Below are 10,217 nucleotides of genomic sequence, written 5' to 3'. Positions count from 1 at the left end.
ATTTTTTTAGGGTCGGTAGGTGGGTTTAAGACTCCCAGCCTGCATGATGCTTTGTTCAGTCTTCCCCCCCATCCCATTTTTCTGACCTCTTTGAGCCCATAACGCCAACTCCCATTTTAACCAGAGCTGCGAACAAGGACTACAACCCCCATCACCCCCAGCAAACGTGGCCTAAACCCTAAAAGGGACCACCAACCACAAGCCATTTATAAATATTCGCCATGCTGTCTCTTGTGTCTGATGAAGAATATTCATTGGATGAATGTCATTCAAAAATATAAAAAGTTAGCTTTTGAAGTGCCACCATTTTTTCTTTTAAACTCTTCATTTTTATTTTGTTTTCACCTATGACGCTCGAACAGAACTGACACGGCTGCTCCTTCTAACAACTAATAAAAAGGGCCAGGAAAGGAACTTCCCTGAATTCCTCGGTTCAACGAGTCTGCTGCATTTTGACCAGATGTTGGGAAAGGAAATTGAGATGGTAGCTTCTGGAAGCATAGCTAAAATGGTCCCAAAAAAGTAACTTTTTCTCCACGCTTATTTAAATCAGGTTGCCATCTGGATGAGTCCCTGGCCAAAGGCTGCTGATTTGCAAAATAGAAGCCCACTGACAGAGCTGGAAAAACACAAGCAAATCGTGCTTCTGGACTCCGCATCTTATGATACCAGCATCTCCAATGTACTCCTGTGTTTAGAGAGGAAAACCCACCCACCCCCAATTACTGCTGGTCCCGGACATCTAGGGAGGTAAGAAAGGATGAAGGTAGGAACCGGATTTTCTGCAATAGACACGTGTCCCCCCCCCCTTCCTCCACTTCCAGATTTGATTCTTCAGAGACAGGAGCGGAAGAGGGCTGCCTGGGGGATATGCTGTTTTCCTAATCAAAGCCCCCATAAATACTTTTCCATCTGCCCGGAGAGTGGGAAGGAGAAATAAATAACATGCGTGTAGGTGTGAAAGGGCATCTAAGGGGAAAGAAGCCTCTTATACTCTCGCTTTCTTTCAAAGGTCACGCCACGCCTCTAGAAGCTGCCCCGGGGACTTTAACAAATGGACTTTTCCATTTATTACACTGGCAACTACATGCTGTTTTAAAAAATGTGTATAGATTAATTGGCACCTTCATTAAATAACATTTGATGCTGCAGTACTCAACATGTATGGGTTTGGTTAAGACCTATTGGACTTAGGGAGCTTACTTCTCAGTAAGCACCGTTTGGAATTTGCTCCGCCTTGCTTTTTTTTGAAAACAACGTTTTTTTTTAAAGTTAGAGTCAAATATTTAGACTGCCCGTTTCTACTGTATTTATTTCCTTGGCTTCTCCCTTTACACCTCCCCTTCACCCAGTTCAAAAAGTTTATTGGTATAATTAAATTGTAATAAAAGTCGCCTAGAGTGGTCGAAATGACTAGATAGGCGGGGTATAAATACAATAAATAAATAAATAAATAAAAATAAATATATAAAAGCAATCTAAACTTATCACATAGGTTTCTTCTTCTTTTTCCTTACAGAAAAGCCTGGTGGGGGTTTCCGCTGGTGAAAGAAAAGGGCCACCTTCGTCCCATGCAGTCCCAACTCCTTTCTGTTGACTTAGAAATCATTCCTGTTGAATTCAGCAGGACTCACCTTGGGGTAAGTGGACAGGGATTCAGGAGACATCCGAGATGTGGCTGAGAAGCACATTGAACTCAAAGAGAGCTAGAATCCTAGAAAACAGTTTGGTTCCACTCCAGAACCTAGCCTTGGCTTGATAATACAGTGGACCCTCGACTTACAGACGGCTCGACTTACAGACTTTTCGAGTTACAGACTTCTCTGGCTGCAAAATTTAGATTCGACTTGCAACCAGAGAATCGACTTACAGACCAGAAAAAAACCAAAATGGAATAAAAATAGAATAAAAGCCACTGGTTATGGGATTAATCAGTTTTCATTGCATTGTAGGTCAATGGAGATTTGACTTACAGACTTTTCGACTTGCAGCCACCATTCCAATACGGATTAATTCCTTAAGTAGAGGGTCCACTGTAAAGGAGAAGGGGGGCTCTGAACGTGTGCCAAGTGCAAATATGTGTACAGTATATGAATCTTGGCACGGTGGCACTGATGGCTCCAGGATTTCTTGCAAGTGAGATTTAAAATGGAAAAGGTTTTCAGGTTTGCAGTCTGAGAAAAAAAGGACAGAGTCACCCTTTGAGGTGGGAGGAATTTTGCAAGATATCTCACATCGGCCCACCTGCCCAGGATCTTGTCAAGAAATGAGAGAAGGGGCAATGCCTTTCTTTCTCAATGGGCATTAGGGGGCCAGATGGCATGGGCGGGGGTGTGTGTGTCTGAGCCCTGTGGGCGGCATGATGACTCCAGACCCACCAGATCAAAACCCCTAGGAAGGACCGGATAAGCCGTGAAGCCTGAGCTATGGGTGTGACATGCAGGGGGGGGGCAGAGAGGGGGGAACAACATAGCGTAACTGGAACACAGGTCTCTGGTGGCGGCCGGTTGCTAGTGTACTTCCAATTTTTTTGGATCAAGTACAAGGCAAATGAACAGCTGTTGAGCTGAGCCACAGGGCGTGTGTGCATGTAAACAGCTGCCAATGTCCGTGGCTTTGGGAGAATGACAGAACTGGCGCCTCTGCATTTCGGGTGTGTGGAAAGGTGGCTTTTCCCTTCTGTTGGCTTTTTCTCTTTTGGGGGGGCTAACCCTACTGTTTTGGCAGCAGTGCAGTAGGAGGTTAAAAAAAAAAGTGGATTCCAGGCCCAATTGACAGAACCCGGAAGCTTCTGTTCCAGGCATACGAGAAAAAGACCTGGCAGGGGGAAATCAAAAAAACCCTGGTCCCACATCCCTCTCCTGCCCCAGGTGCTTTTCGAGATCTTCTCTGTTTATTTCTTCTTTTTAATATTGTAGTGTTCACCCTAAAGTCTTGATCCTGCCTGAAATAGGGTCATTTTGATCATACCCCTCTTTACCTTGGATCCTACCCTGAAATGGCTCCGTGCTGCAGGGAGGGAGTCAACGGGATCCCTCTTCCCCGCTTCCTGGAAGCCCCTAGTCTTGGAAAAGTTCCATTTTTGGACTGCTGCAACTCCCAGCGTGGGGATGATGGATGTTGTAGTCTAGGAAGTAATGTTTTGAAGCTCATTGTGCCTCCTTAATAGATACAGGAGGGTCCTCAGGAGCAAAATCCAGCATACCGTAATTGGTAGGAAGGCCACGCCTGAGGGGGCAAACGGCATTTTAATCCGATTGCAGGCATCAGGGCTGGCCGTTGGTAGAGATTTTTTAGAACAGCTCAGAAAGGGCTCAAGTCTGCCATCTCGTGCTTATCCCTCGCATTCTCAATTTGCTTTGGGAATGTCAAGAAACGGCTGCATCTCGCCCTGCTGCTGAGCACCAGGACGAATGCCGGCCTGCTTCAACCCGGCTCAGACTACAGCTTCCATCATCCACAGACAACGGTCTTCCTTTCTATGTGCCACTTTCCTTTGCTCCCCTTTTGGACAGAGGGGCTGTCATCTCCAGAGGATCCCACTGAAACCATCTTAAAAGATGCGCTGTTTCTAATTTTGGTAAAACGGAATCCGGTCTACCTTCTATTTTACAGAAAATCTTAACCTTGCATCTTCATCTGATGTTCTGCTTCTATTTTACAATTGTTGTCTGCCCCTTTGTGATTCTCAGATGAGGTTTTCACTCTGGGATCTGTAAGAAAAGGAGGAAAGAAAAATTAGGTGGGGAGCCATCCATCTGTGTCCTGGACACAAAAGCCCCATTTTAGATCAAATGGGGAGCCCGCAACACCCACAAAAGACATTGGCTTATCTGGGGAGGGCCAAAATATGACATACAGCCAGAGAGGAAGTGTGGCAAAGATGGGGCAACAGCCACTAGTCAGCATATATTTTAGAGAGTTGGGGAGGTGGAGGACAAGACATACAATCCTTAATTTGTTTTAAATAACATTTTGCAGATTGAGACGTTTAATTTCTGTAATCCAGACTGAGAAAAAGAGGGACGAACTGCCCAGTGCTCTGTCAGCTGGAGTGGGCAAAGGGTGTCCTTCCAGATGTGGTTGGACCTACAGCTCCCATCAGCCCAATCCAAAGGTAGCAGTGAAGAATGATGGGAGTCGTAGCCCGACAGCACTGGGAACCTGAAATCTGGCTGCAAACTGGAAGCAGCACAGCCGTGCATTTAACATCTGCAGGAATAAATGTCAATGTGAGCACAAGAAGCTGCAAAAGTTACTTTTCTTAGATAACAAGAGATACTGATATCTTAAAAGGTTTCAGAAGAACAAGTGACTTCAACATTCATATGAGCCATCATTGGGAAAGCTTCCTCTCCCTTCTATCTTTTTTTTTTTCGGTTGTTTTTATAGCCATCTTATTTGCATGATCTTGCCCCTCCCAAGAGATTCTCTCTTGCTTTTGATTCTCACAACAGCCTTGCAAGGCAGGGAAAAATACCTCAAAATGTACTCTTTTTTTTTTTAAACAGTTCAGGGGATCTGTTTCCTGTCTTTCTGTGCTGGAAAAATGGACACAAAAGTGAAGTGAATCCGATTAGAGGGACATGGGCTACACAGTAAGTTTTATATATGTATGTGTGTATGTATTGTATATGTAGTTTTATATGTGTATATATGTATGTATATATTTAATTTTTATACTGCCCATCTGGCCGAGGCCACTCTGGGCAGAGAGACAGAGAGAGAGAAGCTATCAAATACATCAAACACAATTAAATGTAACAAAGAATAGAAATAATAAAATATACAAAGGTAACTCAAAGCATAAAAATACATAAAAATAAAAATAAAATAAAATATGCAAAAGATTTAAAACAGTAAAAGCCTGGAGGCCATTCCTGAACACCCGAAAGAGAAAGATAAGACGATTCTATGCTATGTCTAGATTTCCAAATTGTTAATACTTCTGTGGATCTTTAATTCGTATGCAAAATACCCCGCGCATTTCCCGCCTTTGGGGTGGTTCTTTTTCCCCGAGCCCCGCCTCTTCCCTCGCCTGATGAATATTCATAAGGAGGCGGGGCAAAGCACTGCAAGGTTGCTGCGGAGGCTTCGCTTTGCCGAGGGAACCTTTGGAAGAGCTCATTTTTTCCCGGAGGGGGTGGGCGAGCGAAAGGAAAATATAAAAGCGGAGAACACACACACAAAAAAGGAAATGCTTGAATTTTAGGAAACGCGAGGAACAGTGGTGACGTTTGGTCCAAAGGTTAGTGCGGGCTATTGTTTTTTTTATATATATATTTTTACACAATGGCAACGGTTTATAAAAATGGTTTCTTCCTTTTCGCCGACTACCTCTCCCGGAATGCACCGGAGGAGGGGCTCGGGGGGGGCGGAGTTTAAAAAGGGGAGAGAGGGGGCTCGGCGCGTGCGCAGTGGGGCGGCGGCCGCGCGCGAGGGGTGTGTCCGTTAGCTTTGCCGGCCGGCCGCCCCGACAGCCAGTCAGTCAGGCGGTGAGCGCCGGTGGCAGCGGACGCTGCACCGGGTGCGGAGGAAGAGAAGGCGTCGCCGGCGGCGGCATCACCACCAGCAGCAGCGCGGGGGTTGGAGGGCGACAAGCCGGCCAAGAGGAGGAGGAGGACGACGAGGGAAGCGGGGCGCGGAGCTAGAGTGGCGGCGGCGGCGGCGGCAATGGGCGCTCGGGGCGGCGGGCGCAAGAGGGTCCTGGCCGGGCCGCTACCGCTACCGCCGCCCCTGCCTTGGCTGCTGCTCCTGCCGCCGCCTTCGCCGCCCTCTTGACCGCCATGGAGTTGGAGCCCGAGCCCCCTCCGGGGGGAAGCGGAGGAGGAGGCGGAGGAGGAGGAGGCGGGGGGAGGAGGCCCTTGGCCCCCCCGCCGCCGCCGCCCCCTCCTCTCCCTCCTCCTCCTCTCCCGCCACCGCCCCCCACGCCGGGACCCCCCTTTGCTGCCTCCCCCACCGCCGCCCCACAACGGTAAGTGGGCCTCGGAGGAGCCGTGAGGGGGGGGGGAAAGAGAGGGGTTGGGAGGAAAGCAAGCAGGCCTTGCCGCCGCCCCCCCTTGTATATGGGGGGGTTTGAGCTGAGGAGAGCCCCCCTGGACCTATGGGGCTGCCTGGGGAGGGGGAAGGGGAGGCCGCTGTCCTCGGGGTGGGAGGGGGGCCTTGCTCCTTCCTTCAAACCCCCCCCCCCCCCAAATAGAAAGATCGTCTCCCTCCCTCTGCCTCCAACATTGTCTCCCTTTCCTCAGAAATATTGGCTGGCACCTCTGCCCCTTTCAAACCATGGCCCTTCTTGGAACCCCCCCCCCCTTTCCATCTTGGCTTTTCCTCTTCCCTTTCCCCCAGGAGTGACAGACTCCCACCATGTTTATCCCCCATCTCGCAAATCATGGCTGCTCTCTTACTGCTCCCCCCCCCACACCGCTTGCTTTCCCCCTTAAATCCTGAATGGACACTCCCATCCCCACCCCTGGCTTCTCACCCCCCCCAAATATCGGCCTCCCCTTCCCCACCATTTTCAGTTGGAACCTCTCCCCCTCAAATCATGGCTTGCCCCCTTCCACCAAATACTGGTCCCCCTTGGCCTCTCTCCCCCCCCCCCCCCACTTTCCCCTCTGAATCTCGGGTGTGGAATTTTCCCCAAGTGTTGGCTGGAAGTTTTTCTTCCTCTTACACAGTAGCTGGAATCCACTCTCCCCCCCCCCCCTTGATCTTTTTACCCTTTCCATCAGTACTGACTGTTCTCCCCCCCCCGCCCATTTTGCCCCTCCATCACAAATATTGCCTGCTATCTATCTGACTCTCCTCCTTTCACCCAGTTCTGGTTGGGCCTCCTCCCAATAGTGCAAATCTGGAGTCTTTCCCCCCCTCCACTTCCACAAATATTGGCTGGATTTTCTCCTCCTCCCCCCCCCCCCAGATCTTGGTTGGACCATCACTCACCCACCCACCCATCGGCTCTCCTCCCCCTTTCCGCTCAGATCTTCCCTTCCCTCTCTTTTCCTCCGGTCCCCTCCCTTTCAGGGCCTTGTTGGAGTCCCTCATCAGGCAACTTTTAACCCCCCCCCAACCAATCTCCTTTCCTCCCCTTCCTCTGCTTCCCCTCTTATCAATTATGCAGGGCATGTGGGGGAGAGGGTGATTCCACTGTAAATGGGGCTCCCCCCCACCGCAGCACCTGGACCTTCCCACCCACCCTTTGAAGGGCTCCACTTCCTCTCTGTCCAGGGAATGATCAATCAATCTTTCGCTTGCCCGTCTTAGTGGCGTTTTGAATATTTTATAACACCCGGATTCTTTGGGCTTGAAAGGCAGGAGGGATCAATAAAAAAGAAACCCCATACGAATGCAAGGGGGTTTATATTGTTATGGGAAACTTGGCAGGGAAACGGAAAGGGACAGATTCCCCCCCTCCAAGAAAACCACACAAAACCACCCTCCCCACTGCCTCCTTGTCCCTCTCCACTCTTTCCTCTCCTCCTCCCTTCCTCTGAATAGGTTTAAAACCTCTGGCAGCTTATTTTGCAACACACAGGAAGGATTGCGTTCTTTTTCAAAAGCGGTGCGCTTTGTCATCTCACCCTGCCACTGTGTTATAATTCAAACTCTGCTCTGAAGAGATCACCAAGAACCCTGTCTCCCCTGCTACACTTAGGTAACTGAAGTTTGGCAAGATTAAATCTCATTAAACTTCAGCCACTTTCCTGGGTCAGCCAGAATCTAAACTGCACATTCAGCTTTTTTTTTTGCCCAGCCCACACCTTTCCCAAATTCTCTCCCCCCCCAACCCGGTGACATGTGGCAGAGTAGCATTGGACATGAGCTGGTAATTTTAGAGGATGTTTTATTACTTAGCACATAATAATATTGGTTGCTTATGAGTGAAAGGAGGGGGTGAGGAGAGGCCCCGTTTGGTGTTAGTAAGAGAAAATATGGCCTCTTGACATGGTTTCTCCATCTCCTGGTGAAGCTGTAACTCCTGAGCTGACTCTGTGAATTATTTTCATGTCTTCATTTTCGTTCCAGTGGGTTCTTAATTGTGTTTCCAGTCCAATCATCTGCACCTTTGCTTAGAAGTCAGCTCCCCCATATCTTGCTTCCTGGCTGATGTGTGTCAGTGTGCCCTGTCTTACTGCAGAAAGACCTACAGTAATTTTAATTTTAGACTCGAATTGGTTCTTTTCATCCTGGAACCGAACTGGTTGGAGTTGGGTAGGTGGTGTATTTGGAGGTTTGCTGTTTTTAGGGCTACTTAAATTGATTCTCCATTGTTTTCATACTGTACGCTGCACTGGGTTTATTTTACAGAAAAAGAAAAAGATGAAACAACTTTGCTTTAAAAAACCCTTTGAAAATACTTTAAAGTAATTTTGTAAACACTTAAGTTGAAATTAGAGTTGTACAACGATGGGTGGGTCAATGAGGGCTTTCTATTGAGCCTTTTAGTTGCAAAAAATGGTCCATGGACTTTTGTCGCTGCATCTCAAATGGTTCCCCTCCCAGAGAAATCATTTCAATCCAGTTTATTCTCTGGGTAGCGCACATGTATGTTGAGATATAGCTGGCTTGTGGGTTGGCATTGGGATAGGCCTCTCTCTTTCTGTGTAACGGGGCCTTCCCTCCGGCATGTCAGGGGAGGAATACTTTTTGGGGGGGGGGGAAATACTACGACTAGCTTTCAGTTCTTTGCTTGCTTTTAACTCTTGAAATACTCACAAATATACAGAGGCATGAGCAGGTGGGCTGCTAGTTTTTCCAAGCATCTTTAGTGCAGGAAATACCAAGTTTCCCTCTGGACACGGATGGCCACCCCAGAAAGATCTTGAACACTCACTAAAGCACGGTTGGGACACATTTTCTGTCTTCAGCACTTGACACGGTAGCCCAAAGCCTGAATCACGAAGCCATTTCCCTGTAGCCGTTCCTGCGCATCATCCATTAAGAGTGCATTGAGTTAAGACAATTTACCTTTTTAGATCTGGTATCCCATCATCCCCAGTCTGGGCTCACAAGATAACTTGGCTGCCTAGATGCTCATTCAACTATGCAGGAGGTTTCAGCAGATGTTTTTGTGGTGGGTTCTGTGACCCAGAGGTGGATATTATATTTTTATCCCATTTTTCTCCAGTGAGTTCGGGGCACTATATGCGGCTCACCCCCTCTGCCCTTCACCTGTACAACAGTCCTGTGAAATCCGGCGGAGAGCGAGGCTGGCCCACGATTACTTAGTAGATTTCATGGGTCAGTGAGGACTAGAAACTGCATTTCCCAAATTCCAGGTTAATATTCTGAGCACTATGCTACACCTGCTCTTGTGCCAAAGTTAGTGTGTACGCTCAGTTCCTTATATAGCTCTGTTTTCTTTCCTTTGTTTCAGCTGTATACATTTAAAGCTGCCAAGATGGTCCTTCCAAGCGGGGGGGGGGGGGGAGGAGTTGGCCCAGTGTCGCCAGAGCTGCTGTACAATTTCCCCTTAGAACTGACACGCCAGTTACGCTGCTGTCCAGATTGTGTGCTCGCACTTTGAGGAAATTGAGAGGGGAGAGGCCTGGGTTTATAGATCAGTTATGTAACAAAATAGTTAACTATGTTATCTATATAATCTCCTGTTCTAGGCTCTTGGTCGGATTAAAAAAAACACAAGGAACGTGGCAGCCGGCACAGCGCTTTTCCCTCAGGGTTGCTGCTGAGTAACTTGACAAAGAACAAACGTAGACACCTTGTCACATTTCAAAGAGGTTACAACGATTTCATTCACTTTAATTGGAATTGCGGATCTATTGGGATGTCTAACCCTGAAGACCCCTGACATGCACGAGATCTCATTTCATCTGTCCCTTTTGAAAGGGGCAGAGTATAAATGTTTTTACCTTTGACCCGCTTTGTGCCTTCATTATTGTTTTTTCCCCCTGAAGATTGGTATTCTTGCATTGTTAAAAAATAACCTTCTTAGACCCTATCAGGTATAGCTGTTAGGCGGGCTGTCTCACCTGTATTGATAAATCTGGAGCCCAGTCAAGATTCTTAAGGTCGACAGGGATCTTATCTTGTCCTAGGTGGGGCGTTTTCCCCCATCAAGCAGTGTTTGCCTTATGAGGACGGGGCTGAGCTTGTCAATTGGCCTTTTGCAAACACTCGTGCCTTGTACAAACTCTGGACAATTCCCCCATCTATTCCCATAGGGGGGATAGGGCGATACTTAATAAGTCTTGTCTTTG

The 10,217-nt window shown here is 48.0% G+C and overlaps 1 protein-coding gene across 3 annotated transcripts in view; it reads left to right on the top strand.

Moving 5' to 3' along the window:
* NR6A1 (nuclear receptor subfamily 6 group A member 1) overlaps positions 1-10,217 on the top strand; it is a 74,451-nt gene continuing 64,234 nt past the window's right edge. Inside the window, exons 1-3 of one of the 3 annotated variants that reach the window (XM_072985214.2) lie at positions 1-750; positions 1,520-1,640; positions 4,512-4,598. The gene's annotated coding sequence lies outside the window, so the exon portion shown is untranslated. Of the gene's footprint in view, positions 751-1,519; positions 1,641-4,511; positions 4,599-5,400; positions 5,975-10,217 lie in introns of those variants that run through there. The other 2 variants (XM_078382677.1, XM_072985212.2) reach the window with 2 other exon arrangements.

This window comes from Pogona vitticeps, chromosome ZW-PAR, assembly GCF_051106095.1.
Source record: "Pogona vitticeps strain Pit_001003342236 chromosome ZW-PAR, PviZW2.1, whole genome shotgun sequence".
Classification (NCBI taxonomy): domain Eukaryota; kingdom Metazoa; phylum Chordata; class Lepidosauria; order Squamata; family Agamidae; genus Pogona; species Pogona vitticeps.
The sequence above is the reverse complement of the archived record's forward strand: the minus strand, read 5'-3'. Positions and strand labels throughout refer to the sequence as shown.